Source organism: Scomber scombrus, chromosome 4 (assembly GCF_963691925.1).
Source record: "Scomber scombrus chromosome 4, fScoSco1.1, whole genome shotgun sequence".
NCBI classification, from domain to species: Eukaryota; Metazoa; Chordata; class Actinopteri; order Scombriformes; family Scombridae; genus Scomber; species Scomber scombrus.
Window position 1 is genome coordinate 31,888,994 of NC_084973.1, and position 19,240 is coordinate 31,908,233.

Here is a 19,240-nt window from a genome sequence, read left to right on the forward strand (position 1 = left end):
TAGATAGATAGATAGATAGATAGATAGATAGATAGTTATTGCCTGAGGGGAGGATGGGGAACAGAGAGTGTCCGGGGTGTGAGGTGTCCTGCTGGACTAAGGACGCAGCCCTGGGGGAGGCCGGTGTATGCTGAGTGATGCTGGAGGAGGTGTGGTGGCTGATCCTGAAGCACTGGGTTCTGTTGGTGAGGAAGTCTTTAATCCACCTGCAGAGAAGGTCTCCCAGACCCAGTGTTCGTAGTTTGTAAGTCAGTTTTCTGTGTAGTGGATCTATTGGTCCTGTATGCAAATTAGTGTTGGTGGAGGTCAGGAGGGATGCATGCCTTAATGTGGGGCAGTACCAGTCTCTCAAAGCATTTTGATAATCACCGACGTGAGGGTAATCATTCAGGCTTGTGATGGCTGAGGTTTTGGGCACAGGGATTATGGTGGCAGTTTTCAGATATCTGCCTCTCCAAGGGTCTCACAAGCTCTCTACTCTGGTTAGGTTTAAAAACAGATGTCTTACATAAAGACTGCATAAAGAAAATATATGGCCGAGGTTCATCTTTCCTCTTTATTTTGATGGTGTCAACTGTACATCCACAGATGAACAGTATATTAATTGTAGCTTTAGTTTGTACTCACTAATTATAGGGATACATGACATTAATTATATTATTTAGAACATTTCTTTACTTTGCAGTCTGTCTGCATGCACAAACACTGCTGGTAACACAGACCACACTACAGTTTAATACATCAAAATTAATATCAAAACACCCCTAAGCCTTACTTATAAGACTGAGCAGGGTCCAGTTAACTCACTTCTACCATAATTGGAGGCATTTCACACAGACTTAGATGGACAAATATAAAAATGACGTGCAAAACAGCTGATAATAACAAACGAGTAATGTAAGCTAAGAGCTGTTGAGCTACAACAGCTAGCAACTTTACCTGCAAACAAAATAGCATTGTTAGCATTGGCTATATTCTGAAGTTAACAGCTAACTACGTTGCTGGCAGGTCAATTTACAATTTAAACAGTGTTTGGTTGGAGACATTTGGTGGATAAGGACAACAGCAAAAAAGTTTGACTTACTTCATGACGACTTCAGCAGCTCATTCGCCGTCTCAAACACAGTGTGTTTACTTTGAAAATCCCGGTGATTATCTCTCTCAATTGTAATTGTATCACTGTATAACAGTTATGAATTATCCAAATTATTTAGGCTATTTGTTGTTAGGTTGTATTTATTTCATTTCGCTCTCCTTAAACTGACAGCTGCGGCCAACATGCTGATGGACCGAAGAGGCGTCCTGTGTATCTGCACTCGATTGCTCAGCCTGCCTCAACTACCCGGATGTTTGTCACAGAAAATTGAATTTGAATTGTGAGAACTGAATGTTCAGTTCCAAACTAATAAATTCAATTTCAAATTATACAATTCAGATTCAGTTTTTCAATGCAATTATTCAATTTGAACAATATAAATTCAAATGATGTGATTCAAATTCAGTTTTTTTATGCAATTATTCAAGTTAAGCAATTCAAATTCAAATATAAATTATTCAAATTCAGTTTCTGGTGGCACATATTTCAGCCCATAGAGATGACACTCTGATTGGTTTACCGCGGGTTACGCCCAAAACACGCCTATGATTAATGAGGGTCTAAAAGGGATGGTCTTAATGAAGTCCGTCCCTTTTAGACCATGCGCCTGGCGCAGTGACCATTTTTCCGCCGTTAAAATAGCAAAAGTGGATTTGGACATGCCCCAAAGGCACTTGTGCCACGTACTTCACGCCATGCGCTGTAGATTGTTAAAATGGGCTCCTAGACCTCTTGTGACCTTTGTGTGAACCCATTATTAGTTTTTCACCATTTAATAAAATAAAATGAGACCATTTACAAGACAATCAAAAAACTGTAGAGATGATATGGACTGTTCATCAGACAAAACCAGACATCTGAAGATGAGTAAGGTCCTAATCAGAGATGTGCCACTATGATTATCATTGGTTAAAAATATCACGGTAAATGATACTGGAAAGTGGCACACCTAAAATAGACCACTCACATTTAGTGGTTAGATGGTTTGTGTGTTTGGTGGGGTAACAGTATATAACCAAGGTTTCACTTTGTTGCAAACAAAGCTAGAAAATGTTTACTTTTAGTTTGAAGAATTTTCCATCTTCCCATTCATGTGCAGTACACTGAAAGTAAAATTCCTGTACAAAAAAATCATAAGTAATAAAAGTTCATGGAGAAAGTGCAGTGTTAAAATGTTTTTTGCTTCCTTTCACTGCTACATTATTATAAGTGACATCATTAGATTATTAATAATACATTGAGCAGTATGTCAATGACAAAATGTTACTGGAAAGATCTCACTTTCATGTATTAGTGAACATAGTTCAGTCAAAAACTAAACAGCATTACTGGACAACCAATCTTTTTTTATTTAAAAATTTAACATGATGAGTTTCACTAGACATAAATAGTTGGTTTTGAACCAGTTTTATAATATAGAAAAAGAAAATGTAATTTTGAGGGATTTAGAAAGAGAACTATGTAAAGATAAACTAGGTAAAGCAGAAATGAAGAAGACGGATGTATTGTGTTGACATGACGGTTATGTGTTGTTAAATAAATCATCAGAGAGGAATTATTTAATTATTTAACTATTTATGTCTAGTGAAACTCAACATGTTAAATTTTAAAATAAAAAATGATTGGTTGTCCGGTAATGCTGTTTTTGTGTTTGACAGAACTATGTTGACTAATACATGAAAGTGAGATCTTTCCAGTAAAATCTTGTCATTAAGACACTGCTCAATGTATTATTAATAATCTAATGATGTCACTTATAAAAATATATCAGTTAAAAGAAGCAAAAAACACCACTTTTACTTAATACGTTGACTACATTTTGTTAACATTTCACTTTTCTACATGTACTTTTACTAGGTATGATTTTTTTTTTTTACAGGAATTTTACTTCACTGGGTTATTTTTACATTGCTGTGTTGGTACTTTTACTTTCAGTGTACTGCACATGAGTGGGAGGATGGAAAATTCTTCAAACAAAGAGACAAAACATTTTCTCACTTGGTTTGTGACAAAGTGAAACCTTGGTTATGTACCGTAACCCCAGATTCTGAGCATAAGTATAGCCTTCTAAGAACTGTCCATATTGGGTTTATCTCGTGTGCATGTACAGTGGTGAAGATTTTATTTCATATCACTGCTCTGCACAGTTCCCCTCTCAGGTCCACATCAAAAGGTATACAATAGATATGCTCCCAATTATGCCAGCGTTTTCTTCAGCCAACTGTCTTAAGTACATTTAAGAAGGTGGCTGTGACATTATAGAACATAAATGAGATTAGCATTTACAAAAGTTCAAAATAAATGCAAATCCTTTATTTTACTGAAAACGTGTAAAACAAATGCTAAATATGATAAGGGAATGTATTTATTTCAAGATAAATCATGGTCATACCACAGTTTTAAAGGACAGTGCCACAAAAATCACCTAATTTAAAATGTTGATATGAATGTTTGTGGACACAACAGTCTTAATGTTTGAACTACTGCAATAGATATTACTATTTTTATTATCTTAAAATTGACCTTGTAGAAGACAATAACTTAACGACAGATAACATAATACATTTACCCGTTGTTTAATGTAATAAGCCAATAACATAATAAGTTATTAATGTTATAACAGAAGCCAATAATGTAATAAGTTATTACTGTAATAACTGAAGCCAATAATGTAATAATATACTAATATCACAGTATTTAAGTTTCATTTATTGGATATAACTGTGAAAATGCATGCACTCTCTCTCTGCTAAGTAAGGCTGACAATAGGAGCCATACTGTTAAGCTTAATGTTGGTCACGTGTGCTAGCCACAGCTACAGGACAGTATCCTGTAATGGCCTGATACTGACGCAAATCCAGATATTGAGCTAGAAAATGTTGATGAACTGGAAAGAAAGACTGCATGACTTTATGATTACCCAGTTAACTAACAAAATGAAACAGACAATACAGACAAATTATAATCTAATAAAAGCTTAAAAACCTGTGATGAAGAAATGAAATGAAAGAAGAAAGAAGAGCTGTATTTTAAGAAAAGCTTGGAATATAAACTTATCATGCATTAAAGCTGATTAAAGCTTTGAGACACATTGTTATTTTAGTATAAATAAAAATAAACCAATACTCACTGGAACATAGCCAATATACTGTAACAGAGGAAAGCTTGGAAATAACTGTAAAATCCTCAAACACATGAAAGAGAAGGATACAAAGAAATCTGAGCTCCTCCCCAGGTAAAGCTCAAACAGATGTACTATAACAATGAGATTCACCAACAGCCATTCAGTGTGTTTGTTGCATGAACAGCTCTCTGATTGCTTGAATCACATTTTTGATGCACAGTCCACTGAACTCTGCTTGACTCATTGTTCTTTCTTTATTAATTGAAAATACATGTTGTGGAGAACCGTAAGTTTCAACTGGTCTAGTTAAAGGTTTTTTCTCCTGGCACTAACACATGCTAACTACAATGGAGGCGGTGCTCAATAATGAGTTACTTGTAGACTTTTCCGACCCCCCACAGAAATCGTGACTTCAGGCTACAAAAGCTACTCGCCATCTCCGCTTCTGTTTAAATATATTTACTTAAAGCAGTCTTATTATCGTCGGTTTACTGCAGGATAATGAATAATGAAAGAATAGTAAATCGGGAGGGAGATGGTTTTTATGGGGGATTTCGTTAAACTTTGTTTGGTATCACTAATTTCACTACAGAGCGAAGCTTGTACGAAATAGAAGGAAACACTGAAACCTTTTAGTAGTTTTTACGGCTGAGAAACTGACCTGTTTATCGGTGGTAGCAGAGGGTGAGTCCGGGTTCTGGTTCTCCTCCATGCTGCTCTTGTAGTAGTTCTGCTCGTTGCTACCCGATGTGAGTCACACATGCGTCATGTACGGCAACTCCGCTTGGAAAAAACGTCTCCAGACTCAAAATGCCATACGCGAAATAAATATATAAATATAAATAGAATAAATCAATCGTATAAATATATAAATATAAATAGTTTTCAGAAGTTAATAGTAAGTATAAGTACAGAGTAAGTAGACATATCATAATACTAACTGCCAGTTTTCCTGTCCTCCAGCCATTTCCCCTGATGGACTTCCTCAGCTGTTGTTTTGATGCAGACAGAAATTTGAACTGTGGTCTGCATGCCTCTGTCATGCCTATTACAAGACCATTTCAAATGTACTGGAGATAGAATGAATGCTCAAGCCAATACTGAACGTGTGTTAACTTTTATTTTATAACTATGAAGGACCAAAGTATTCCATTTTGAACATGAACCAAAACATTTTATCTAAAAATACAAAAATGTGTTTTCATCAAATTGATGTCAGAGCAGACTATAAATCCATGTTAGCAGTAAATATGGATGAAAGGAAGAAGAAAAGCAATGTATTAACATTACACAGACAAGATGTTAAAAATATACTGACACTACTGACATGAGCTTGTAGTGGCAGATATGTGTGCATCATAGTAAAAGAAGACAACAACAAGTGAGATGAAAGGTCAATAGTTGTACCAGTTTGGAATGTCGCAACAAGCCTGTGTAGGGAGCTTTAGCCATATCCATATCCCTAAAAGGAGGTTAGGAAGTCATCATTAAGAGAGAGTGTTAGGCTTCCAGGAAACCCGATCTTAATTGGACACGCCAGGTCAGCTTGACCTGGCACACACAAAATGCCAAAAGGACGCCTACGTGCCAACCCAGTAGTATAAATAGCCTGAAGAGGGGCTGAGGCATGAGCTAATTTCGATAGTCTTCGTTGATGTAGGACATTAAAACATGCAACCTAATTAGATCGTACTCTTTAAATTCAGCTAAAAGTGACCCAACATTCCTACATGAGCAAGCACGTAGTGCTAAAAAAGATGTTTGCTGAAAAACTGGTTAACTAATACAACACAAAATGCATGCAAGAAGAACAAAATAAGGAGTCCAAGAAAACTTTGTAATTTTTTAAGTCAAATGCATGCATCATTCTGGTGCACTCAGGGCCAAATTAAGAGGTTATATCCAAAAATGTGTGTGTTTTTGTAATTGAAACACTGGTTGAACTATTGGTTTGAATGGTGATCCCTCCAGACATGCGTTAAGATATACACAAATACTCTGCTTGGAACAATTATGCATAACCCAAAACAGCTTTAAAAATAATATAATATGCATAAAAAATACTTAAAGTGACATTTACTCCTCCCTCATTATAATTGGCTTTTAATTTTGCTCCTTTTATGCTTGTATTTGCATAGTCTATATATGGCTGCTTTTGTGAAGCACTTTGATGCACAATCTTTTCCCTTTTAAAGTGCTATATAAATAAAAAATACACTTGAAACTTGAAGATGCTTCTTACTCCATTTTCGGTGTTTGGAGGCTTCTTACATCACACGATGCTTTCTTTAATAATTAAAAACAATCAGTCCACACACATGACTCAGATCAGTAAAATAATTTAGCAATCAATAAATGTGCAAAATAGCAGCAAACAACTACCAATATTTACTAAAAGAACAGAATGCACCAGCAGGATTACGGTAATTTAGGCTTTCATTGTGACAAAGGATGTAACAGATTAAAAACGTTGATGACTCTTCACTGCTGACTGGATTTGGATCAACCGTCTGCAGACGTGGAGGCTTCAGACTGATCGACAGAGCTGGATGTTTTCTGGCTGCAGAGTTTCCTGAGGGGCGAACAGAGCTGGAGCATCAATATAAAGAACATATTTACATGTAAAATAAGCCAGGTATGATAAAGACAGAAAGCCAGCATGATCACAGTGAGTTAGTGGTGGTCTAGTTAGCAGGCTGCAGGAGCTGTTTATTAGTTTGTTCCATTAATAATTAGTATTTGTTTTGAGCTCTGAGATTAAGCACTTAAAACAATATTTCATCACGTACTAAATACTGGGGCAGTAATTTACAAATCTAGAAAGTGGCTCATTTCCAGTTTAAAACACAGGACACCAGTCACAGCTGAGCTCTGTTGTTCTTTTTTACTGGATGACTTAACACACACTTAACACTTAAACAAACACAACGGGAGGGCAGGTTTGTTTGTTCTGCACTTTTAGACAATAAATCTACGCATACCTAGTGCATAATGAATACAATGAACAGGTGAACACATAAAAGGAGGTATGATTGACTCATGTTTCATAACTCAAACAGTAAAAGGATCTACGCTGCCCCCTGGAGACCAAACCCTTGAACTTCTTCTACGTCCTCTTGCACCTGTTGAGAGGCTGCTGGTTGCTGCTGCAGGACTGAGCAGCGTCTGTCCTCGATGCTTTCGGTCTGCGGTTCCACCTGGGACACGGTACGAGTCCGAGCTCGGCCGCAATGTATTTGGCCAACAGGAAGGCAGGAATCTCAGCTCTGTGAAGTAGAGACATGATGATGAGAACAAGTGAAGTTCTGCTCCTCAATACAAGTTTGAGGTTGTCATACTTTACTTGAGTATTTCCATTTTTAGGATACAGCCAACTTTTCCTCCACTACATTTCAAGATTCAAGATTCAAGACAACTTTAATCGCACCACAAAATACTCGTACACACAACTAAACAGGTTATATTAGCGTCACAATGTGTAAAATGCTGCGGTGCTGTGCGTTTTATCAGCTGATGTTATAAAACGTCAATTTTAAGTCAGTCAGATGTTTCTCATTCAACAGACCTGAAGACATAGAGTGAGGCAGATTCAACAAAAACGTGATGCTACTGAAGCTGAATATCACTACTTAACTCTATAATACTATATAACTTGTAATTGTATAACTATAAAATATAGTTTAGAGAATAACTAACTACATAAGATACACTCACTGGCCTAACCTGCGCAATCTAATCCAATCAAATACAGCAGCTCTGCTATAAATTCTACATTTATGAAGCTTATACATTTTTTGACAAGAAGGTGAAAATTGTGCTTTATGTTCATTATTGAGTGGTTGTGGTGTATGTAGTTCCTCTTAATTAGCCCACAGGAACCCTAAATCCTTCAGTGGAACAGCTGGGTTGCATATACTGTCCGCTATTTGTCCCGCATTGTTTTACTTTTTTCCTCCCCGGTATCGGCTGTCGTGGCCTTCTGCACTTACAGAAAGGGGAAACATACTCTCACTTCTGTCTGTTAGGGTTGAATTAAAGGTCTTAGCCTTCCAGTGAACTTTTGAGTCACACACAACATCACTTCAAACCACAATAACCACTCTGTCTGACTCCACATTTTTTTGATGAGATAAGCAACTTATTGGTGTTACATTATGTCTGATTAAAATTGATTAACAAAAGGATACACAACCTCACACATCTTAAGCTGGTTTCAGCAGTTTTTTTCAGCAGGGTAGTTGTAGACTTTTCCGACCCCCCACAGAAATCGTGACTTCAGGCTACAAAAGCTACTCGCCATCTCCGCTTCTGTTTAAATATATTTACTTAAAGCAGTCTTATTATCATCGGTTTACTGCAGGATAATGAATAATGAAAGAATAGTAAATCGGGAGGGAGATGGTTTTTATGGGGGATTTCGTTGAACTTTGTTTGGTGTCACGAGTTTAACTACAGAGCGAAGCTTGTACGAAATAGAAGGAAACACTGAAACCTTTTAGTATTTTTTACGGCTGAGAAACTGACCTGTTTATCGGTGGTAGCAGAGGGTGAGTCCGGGTTCTGGTTCTCCTCCATGCTGCTCTTGTAGTAGTTCTGCTCTGTGAAAGTAAAAGTTGGGCGTTTAGAAGCATGTTGGCTGCAGCTGTCAGTTTAAGGAGAGCGAAATGAAATAAATACAACCTAACAACAAATAGCCTAAATAATTTAGATAATTCATAACTGTTATACAGTGATATTTCCGCCACTTTCCCACAACTGAGAGAGATAATAAACTGGATTTTCAAAGTAAACACACCGTGTTTGAGACGGAGACTGAGCTGCTACTGCTTATATAACTTATTGTTATACATTTAAATTACTATAGATCATACTTCTTGCAACGTTAATAAACGTCTGATAACAACCTAAACAACGTGACACAAGGAATTCTTAAACAGGCCAACAGCCTCAATGACTACTGAAAATTAAAGACCTAGCCATGTTTTGTGTGCTGTGTTCAGAAGACTCCCCTCAAACGGACACATTAGAATTTAAATTGATGACCTATTCAGTTCCTTACAGGACAATTTCAAAAAGCTGACGAATAAAATATTCACCCATAATTCATAACAATCTACACATCCTACAATACACCATTTCCTTTAGTGGTATTTTATAACTCCCTCCACTTCTTTAAGACATTTTGCATTTTAATAGGCTTTTAACTATGGCAAGAGAGGATAAAATACACCAGTAATAATAACTTTATTTCATGAATTATTTTACTGACATAATTAGACCATAAATCTATGACAAACCTGTGTGATCATCTGTTAAGATATTTAGTTCCAGATGTTGTAACAATATCTACTTCCTTTGACACTACTGCCCTCTAGTGCCCTTACATGTTTAACTGTGTGATTGTGTTTTAAAATTCATAATGTGTTTATCTTTTCATCCATTAATCTTGTAGACATTTTAATAATAAATAAGATGAGTCATTTTGCTGTAAAAATGAATGAATTTTTTATATATTTGTAGGGTCAGCTGCTAATATTTATATTGTAAGCTTACATACTAAAAAGAATAATTTGACATTAGGTGAAGTTAACTTGTATGATATGCAGGTTATTTTTTTATGGTTGATTACTGAGAGAGGAGGCAGAGGATCTTCAGCAAGCAGGAGGTATATCAGCGACCACTGCTTTCATGTGTGGGAGAGTCGGAGTCAAGATTTGGACGTGGACTTGGACGTACTTGATGTCACCTTGGATTACAGTTAAGCTTAAGCAAAATGAGTACATCTACTTTTTATAAAAAAATACATTGATATCACCATTGCCATTTGCTCCATAGCTGTGATGGCCCTCTTTAACTCAAACAAACCAAAAGGTAAAGCGTTTGGTGCTCTGATGAATGATGCAGGCTTACTACTTATAACTTGATTTATTAACCACAGTAACAAGGATGCAATGTAACATAAATGGCTGCTTTATCTAGCACACTGTGACAACACTGACAACATGGTGTTAAAAATCAACTGGTTTTCCTGTTAACTTGTCATCTTTGTAAGTGTTAGGCCTCTCTCACGGCAACTGCAGATGTTCCACTCACAGAGAGAAAATGTACTTCTGTATCTATTACGATAAATGTCTCCATCCAGTTATTTTCATCACTGATGGTTTATGCATTGCTTTTTGTACACATTTCAAAACATGAGTAGTTTGTTTCCCCTTTTTCAGATGGCTCTGCGTACAGTGATGACTGCATACCTGTTCCTGTCCTTTCAAAGATGTCATGAATCATGATATTAAATAGAATCACGCTGATGGAGCTACCTTGAGGTATCCCATTTATAATGTCAAAGCTTCCTGAGATTTCTCATCCAACTTTAGCTTCAAATGTCGTATGTGAAAGGAAATCTTTCATCCACTTATACATCCTTCCACTTATGCCTAGCTTATTCATTTCTATCAAAAGATCATCTCTCCATGTGGAATCAGAAGTTTTTTCAATATCAAAGAAAACTACAATTATTATCTCCTTCATACCAAGGGTCTTTTCAATTTCATCACTTAGTGTGATTAAAATATATGCTGCTGATACGCCTAAAGACAAGCTGAAACCTTCAAATATTGAATAGACTGCTCGTTTCCACCAGTAAGAACTGTTGAGGTTGATGAGGAGCCTTGTCACTGAATAATCATACAAACACACTGAACCACACACTCTTTAAAGATTTGATTTGTGGTGACGACCCTGCAAATCCTGCGAGAACAACACCAGTGTAAAAACCTGTTTTTGTATTTAAACAAACACAGAGGGAACTAGCAACTTAACACATCCATGGTTAATATCCGGTGTAGTTTTCACTGAAAAGGCTAAAGGAGCTCAGGGGCTTACTCACCATATGTTTCGCTTGTACTAAAACAGAAGTGATGTCATCAGTAGCAAATATCACACATATAAAAAAATGATATCCATAAACAACTGACAGCAGCTGGATATGAAGACATGCGTGAGATTAGAAAGTTAACATAGAAAAGTTATTTCCTTCATCCTATGCCCTTTTTCAAACATTGAATGGTTATTATTTTTGTTGTTTATCAAAAGTTTGCAGTTATTTCTTTTTGTTTTGTTTCCGTGACTATATATTCTTATTTTATTTGACCATGTTAGAAATAAAAAAACTAAACCAAATCATATTCACAACCGTCCCAACAGTTACCACGTGTCCCTGCCTTTCATGAAGCACCATATTGAAATGTTCTGTCGCTGTATGTTCTAGTATGAGTGATTCGCTGTTGACTTGTGTCACCCGCAGCCTGTTCCTCACGGTCTGAACCACGGCTGGCGTTGGTTGGCTCAGATGCTCAAGATGGAGCCTCTGGCTGACATCACGGCGACGCTGCTGTTCGACTATCTGGAGGCGTTACTTTTTAAACCTGTGAAAGGGTTTCATGTTGGATCTGTTTTAAGGGATTGTTTTGTTTTACTTGTGTTTTATACATGGTTTCATTTTCCTTTGAAATACAAATAAGACAATGTTTTTTAAAATGTAGTATTTTACTTGATTATGATGATCATTATAATGATCAAACCAACATCAAAACTACACACATTATACCACCACACGTCCAAAAATATTCAACCAATATCATGGAAATAATTAAAAACAACATTAAAATTACATACATCATGTCATATCAACATATTTTTAACCTTTGTGTCGTCCTCCCGGATCAATTTGACCCCGTCTGTTTTGACTGTTCCTTCTTTCCTCCCTTCCGTGTGTCTTTCCTCCCTCCCTCCCTCCTTCTCTCTTTCTTTCCTTCCTCTCTCTTTCCTCCCTTCATTCTTTCCTTCCTCCACCGCCCTTTCTTCCATCCTTCTTTACTTCCCTCTTTCCTTCCTTTCCTTCCTCCCTCCCTCCTTCTCGCTTTCTTTCCTCCCCCTACCTTCTTCCCTCTGTCCTTCTTTCCTTCCTTCTTCCCTTCCTCTTTTCCTTTCTCCCTCCCTCCTTCCTTCTTTCCACTGTCTTTCCTTCCTTCTTCTCTTCCTTCTTTCCTTTCGTCCCTCATTTCCTTCATTCCTTCCTTCCATCTTCTTCCCTCCTTTCGTTCCTTCTTCCTTCCTTCTTCCCTCCTTTCGTTCCTCCCTCCTTCCCTTCTTTCTTCCTCCCTTCCTCCCTTTCTTCCTTCTTCCTCCCTTCCTTCCATCCTTCCTTCCTCCCTCCCTCCCTTCTTCGTCCCTTCCTTCCTTGACTCGAGGACAACAGGAGGGTTAAACAATATTACATTTCATGCATTCAAATGCATCTGCACAGAAATGTAGGCCTGTATGTGTGGTAGGAATGCATGGCAGTAACAGTCAGGTAGAAGCTCTCTATTTGTCATGGGGCTGATGGCACGCTGTGTTTTAATTAAAAAAGGGCATTTGAATTAATAGCCAATTTTGACAGCTTGACTAGATTGCATTGAAGATGTGGTACTCTAATGCTAAATCAAAATTGTTCCAATTCCTGCAAGGTAAGCTAAACCTGAATGGCTAACAGTAGTAGTTTTTATGAGTAAATACTCACCACAACACACTTGCTTGTCAGTACAGCTAGGTATCTACTCCTGTTGCAGACTAGTTGACTACATTTGCAATGCACTTTTCTACATTTTTTTGTACAGGAATTTTACTTCACTAGGTTATTTTTACATTGCTGTATTGGTACTTTTACTTTCAGTGTACTGCACATGAGTCGGAGGATGGAAAATTCTTCAAACAAAAAGTAAACATTTTCACACTTTGTTTATGACAAAGTGAAACCTTGATTATGTACCGTAACCCCAGATTCTGAGCATAAGTATAACCTTCTAAGAGCTGTCCATATTGGGTTTATCTCGTGTGCATGTACAGTGGTGAAGATTTTCATTCATTATTGAAATCAATACAAATTAACTGATTGATTAAACAGGAAAATATGACATATATTGGTAATGAAAATAATAATTGGTTGCAGCCCTAGTTAAATTGTGTAAGCAAAACAATTAAGTTTGTGAATTGGAAACAACGAAACAATTACAATTACAATTGATAAAAGACTCGGCCTCTAAACTGCCAGAATGAGCTTCTTTTCTGTTTGATATTAAAGAAGTACACTGCACAAAGCAGTGATGGCAGCTTCACTGTATTTTATACAGAAACCATCCAGTACTGCCTACCTAAAAAGTTACCAGCCCCAGGATTTGTTAGTCTGTTGTTAGGATGAAGTACTCTGATGAAACATGACAAATGTCCAAGAATTAAATATTTAATTAAGCTGGTAATAGCAAAAATGCATACACTATATCAAACTTGAGTGTCTCATTAAGCATTCACAAGAAATCAGTGTAAATAAACTTTAATAACTAAAAGAAAGAAAATGGCTGACACACGGGCCTCCAGAAGATCACAGTCCACAACTGAAGTGACTCATCAAATCACGACTAGTCCAACGTTCTGGTGGAAAGGCGGCATGACAGAGTGTATAATGCAGGTATTTCTGCATGTGGTTTCTAAGAAGAAAATAAAAAAGACATGGCATACAGAAACCAGAGTAGGTCTTGAACTGCTTAATGTCTGGAATAATGGTGGTTCTGTGGTCGCACCATGAGACCACAGAACCATTGTAGATTAATCTCACTTTGGAGAGTTTATTATACGATGCACAGTGATTTGAATAATTTCATCCAGTGTGGGAGTTGCTTCAACTTGTGTTGTGTCCTAGATGTTCTAACACAATGTTACCCACTATTTTAACTTTAACAACACAAACTGAAGGTATTAAATCATTGAGTAAAAATGCTCTGACAAATCCACTGACAATTTTATGTGATTCACACTTTGAGAACTTCTAAGACATTATACCTTAAAGCTGCAGTCTGTAGTTTTGAGGAAAGAAGTGGACTTAGCCAGAAAAATTGACACTCAGCGTCATTGACACTCCTCCGGGCTCTTATTGGTTGTTTTACTCTGGAGCGAATGGATTCTTGCAAATCATTTTACGACCACTGGGCGGACCCAGAGACACTGAATTATGTCACAGCATAACTGTATCTTATTCTACAGTCAGATAATGACAATTTTAGCAAATATAACACAAAACTAGTTACAGACTTACAGCTTTAATGTGAAAAAGCAAAAATCGTTCAGGGTACAAGTGAAATAGCCTGGCTAAACCCAGACCCTACCACAATTGACGTAGGGTCATTCATTCATCAGAGCTGTTCATTTCCTCGTATTTGAGGTGGGATAAGTGAATGTCCACCAAATGCTTCTGTGCTACTGGACAAACGAACAGCCAATCATATCAACGATAGACGGCTTCTCTCCAGTGTGAATGCGTTGGTGGCTTTTTAGACTGCTGTCATGAGCGAAATTTTTCCCACATTGCTAACAGCTGTACGGCTTCTCTCCAGTGTGAATGCGTTGGTGGCTTTTTAGATGGCTGTCTTGAGCGAAAGTTTTCCCACATTGCTCACAGCTGTACGGCTTCTCTCCAGTGTGAATGCGTTGATGTTTTTTTAGACTGCTGTCTTGAGCGAAGGTTTTCCCACATTGCTCACAGCTGTACGGCTTCTCTCCAGTGTGAATACGTTGGTGGCTTTTTAGATGACTGCCTTCACTGAAAAGTTTCCCACATTGCTCACAGCTGTACGGCTTCTCTCCAGTGTGAATGCGTCGGTGGCTTTTTAGACTGCTGTCTCGACTAAAGGTTTTCCCACATTGCTCACAGCTGTACGGCTTCTCTCCAGTGTGAATGCGTTGATGTCTTTTTAGATGACTGCCATTACTGAAAGTTTTCCCACATTGCTCACAACTGTAAGGCTTCTCTCCAGTGTGAATGCGTTGATGTTTTTTTAGGGTGCTGTTGCCAGTGAAAGTTTTCCCACATTGCTCACAGCTGTACGGCTTCTCTCCAGTGTGAATGCTTTGGTGGCTTTTTAGATTACAGGCTTGAGTAAAAGTTTTCCCACATTGCTCACAGCTGTACGGCTTTTCTCCAGTGTGGATGTTTTGGTGGATTTTTAGACCGCTGTCATGAGCGAAAGTTTTCCCACATTGCTCACAGCTGTACGGCTTCTCTCCAGTGTGAATGCGTTGGTGGATTTTTAGACTGCTGTCTCGAGCGAAGGTTTTCCCACATTGCTCACAGCTGTACGGCTTCTCTCCAGTGTGAATGCGTTGGTGGCTTTTTAGACTGCTGTCTTGACTAAAAGTTTTCCCACATTGCTCACAGCTGTACGGTTTCTCTCCAGTGTGAATGCGTTGGTGGCTTTTTAGATGACTGCCAGAAGTGAAAGTTTTCCCACATTGCTCACAGCTGTATGGCTTTTCTCCAGTTGGAGTTTTCTGGTGACTCTTTAAACACCTGGATGTTGTGAAGACTTTATCACAGTGCTGACAGCAGTGAGTTTTGAGTACCTTTCTTCTTTGTTTCTATGAGAACAGACAAACATACAGAGAAAGAGAAAGAGATTAAGTTAGGTGACATAAAAGAGGAAATCATCTAAAAGTATAGAGTTACAGTATGGGAAATCCCAAACCCTGTTTGTCACAGCCTGGCTCTAGACTGTTACAGAAAAGGGGAGTAACATGGGTATACAATATAGTGCAAAATAATCTCATTCAAAATAAAATAGTCAAAATAAACAGTGGTTGGGTAAATGTGTTGTGTGTAGTGTTGGATGGTGAAACAAAGTAAAAGAACCAAGAAAACAATGTGGGAGCATACTGGGGAGAGGACAGAGGCTGGACCAGCAGCTTTTCTGGCTTCATAAATGGGGCTCGGAAGGCCAAGGTGTGTCACATCCTACTGATCAGTGTGCCAGTTGTAGATATATGCTATGAATTGGCCACTGCTAAAATATCAGATAATGGGATTAATTACTTTATTTTATGTTTCATGTAAAAATGTGGTGCTATGTGTGACAGTTTGAAAGCAGTAAATTTGTTGTGTAATAAGAATGCTTCCAAGCTGGTAAAGTACTGAAGACAGTTGACCTTTGGTAAGAAATGATTATCACATTGCAGGAGTAACCCTTAAAGACAGAACAGTGCTTCTATCAATATTGATGATTAGGAAGTAGGTAACTCAGGGGCTACTGTTCTGTACTCAGGGGCTATTGTTCTGTACTCAGGGGCTACTGTTCTGTACTCAGGGGCTACTGTTCTGTACTCAGAGATACTACATTCTGTAGTTTCAGAGACAGGAACTATCACACTTTAAGATAATTGCATAATTCGTCTTGAATTTCTTTTTCACAGCAATTTTTTGAGTGTTTAATTAATTATTAATTTAAATAATTTTGAATTTGATTGTTTTTTGTATAATTTGTTTCGTTCGTTTAAGATCATTTTATATAATTCGCTTTGCACGCAGTATTTAACTACATTGTAACTTGGCTGTCAGGCATCGTCGAGGGCGATGGAATCGTGGGACCAACCCTAATGTTCACTAATACATGAAAGTGAAACCTTGGTTATGTACCGTAACCCCAGATTCTGAGCATAAGTATAGCCTTCTAAGAGCTGTCCATATTGGGTTTATCTTGTTTGCGTGGTAAGTGGTGAAGATTTTATTTCATATCACTGCTCTGCACAGTTCCCCTCTCAGGTCCACATCAAAAGGTATACAATAGATCTGCTCCCATTTATGCCAGCGTTTTCTTCAGCCAACTGTCTTAAGTACATTTAAGAAGGTGGCTGTGACATTATAGAACATAAATATGAGATTAGCATTTACAAAAGTTCAAAATAAATGCAAATCCTTTATTTTAGTGAAAACGTGTAAAACAAATGTTAAATATGATAAGGGAATGTATTTATTTCAAGATAAATCATGGTCACACCACAGTTTTAAGGACAGTGCCACAAAATCACCTCATTTAAAATGTTGATATAAATGTTTGTGGACACAACAGTCTTAATGTTTAAACTACTGCAATAGATATTACTATTTTTATTATCTTAAAATTGACCTTGTAGAAGCAAATAACTTAACGACAGATAACATAATACATTTACCTGTTGTTTAATGTAATAAGCCAATAACATAATAAGTTATTAATGTTATAACAGAAGCCAATAATGTAATAATATACTAATATCACAGTATTTAGGTTTCATTTACTGGATATAACTGTGAAAATGCATGCACACTCTCTTTCTATCTGACAGACAGAGACAGCGAGAGTGAGAGAGTGTATGCATTTTCACAGTTATATCCAATAAATGACTTCAACAAAGTGATATTAGTATATTATTATGTTATCGGCACCAGTCATTACATTTGCAAAGAGAGAGAGAGAGAGAGAGAGAGAGACAGTGAGGCCAATAACCTAATAACTTATTACAATACTGGCCAAAAGTTATTACAGTATTGGTTGAGGACTTATTGTATTATTAGCTCATTACATTAAAAAACAGGCACATTTACTATGTTATCTGCGGTTATTATTTTATTGGCTTCTACAGACCTGTGTAAAATCCTATACATCTTTGACCCATATTTTAACTAAAGTAAGCCTGACAATAGGAGCCATACTGTTAATCTTAATGTTGGTCACGTGTGCTAGCCACAGCTACAGGACAGTATCCTGTAATGACCTGATACTGACGCAAATCCAGATATTGAGCTAGAAAATGTTGATGAACTGGAAAGAAAGACTGCATGACTTTATGATTACCCGGTTAACTATCAAAATGAAACAGACAATACAGACCAATTATAGTCTAATAAAAAGCTTAAAAACCTGTGATGAAGAAATGGACACTTGTAAGAAGAAAGAAGAGCTGTACTTTAATAAAAGCTTGGAATATAAACTTATTATGCATTAAAGCTGATAAAGGCTTTGAGACACATTGTTATTTTAGTATAAATAAAAATAAACCAATACTCACTGGAACAAAGCCAATATACTGTAACTTTAGTAATAGTTTTAGAGATAATGGAGTAAAAGTCCCTGAATTTACTGAGGAAAGCTTGGAAATAACTGTGTAAAATCCTCAAACACATGAAAGAGAAGGATACAAAGAAAACTGAGCTCCTCCCCGGGTAAAGCTCAAACAGATGTACTATAAGAATGAGATTCACCAACAGCCATTGTGTGTTTGTTGCATGAACAGCTCTCTGTTTGCTTGAATCACATTTTTGATGCACAGTCCACTGAACTCTGCTTGACTCATTGTTCTTTCTTTATTAACTGAAAAATACATGTTGTGGAGAACCGTAAGTTTCAACTGGTCTAGTTAAAGGTTTTTTTCTCCTGGCACTAACACATGCTAACTAAAATGGAGGCGGTGCTCAATAATGAGTTACTTGTAGACTTTTCCGACCCCCCACAGAAATCGTGACTTCAGGCTACAAAAGCTACTCGCCATCTCCGCTTCTGTTTACATATATTTACTTAAAGCAGTCTTATTATCGTCGGTTTACTGCAGGATAATGAATAATGAAAGAATAGTAAATCGGGAGGGAGATGGTTTTTATGGGGGATAACGTTGAACTTTGTTTGGTATCACTAGTTTCACTACAGAGCGAAGCTTGTACGAAATAGAAGGAAACACTGAAACCTTTTAGTAGTTTTTACGGCTGAGAAACTGACCTGTTTATCGGTGGTAGCAGAGGGTGAGTCCGGGTTCTGGTTCTCCTCCATGCTTGTAGTAGTTCTGCTCTGTGGAAAAGTAATAGGTCTATTCTCTTTGTTGTGCGTTTTTCTTCTTCTTCTTTGTGTCCTTCTTCCTCTGGTTTATTTATCGGTTGGCAAACTAGGTTAAAGGTGCATTACCGCCCCCTAGCGGATGGAAATGTTGAACAGCAGTTTGGCGTGCAAAAAGAAAAGAGACACAAAACCCTAAATTCTCAAAATCTCTTCTTTTTTCTATCGTATAGCTTCAGATACTTGATTATGTAGTTATATACTTCCTTTGATGCACTTCCAAGAAGTTTCCCAATAGTGTTGAGTCTGGTATGTCCTGTCCTGAAACAAGTAATGACTGAGTCTTCCTTT

At 37.3% G+C, this 19,240-nt stretch overlaps 1 long non-coding RNA gene and 2 pseudogenes across 1 annotated transcript; 1 reads left to right on the top strand and 2 right to left on the bottom strand.

Moving 5' to 3' along the window:
* Positions 1–19,240, bottom strand: part of LOC133978509 (uncharacterized) — a 455,381-nt pseudogene that overhangs the window by 399,701 nt on the left and 36,440 nt on the right.
* Positions 1–19,240, top strand: part of LOC133978510 (zinc finger protein 208-like) — a 355,630-nt pseudogene that overhangs the window by 189,920 nt on the left and 146,470 nt on the right.
* LOC133978560 (uncharacterized) lies at positions 6,718–8,821 on the bottom strand. The gene is made up of 3 exons (XR_009925018.1): positions 8,745–8,821; positions 7,343–7,486; positions 6,718–6,792 (listed from the first exon to the last, which is right to left on the bottom strand). It is a non-coding gene; the product is annotated as an uncharacterized LOC133978560 (long non-coding RNA).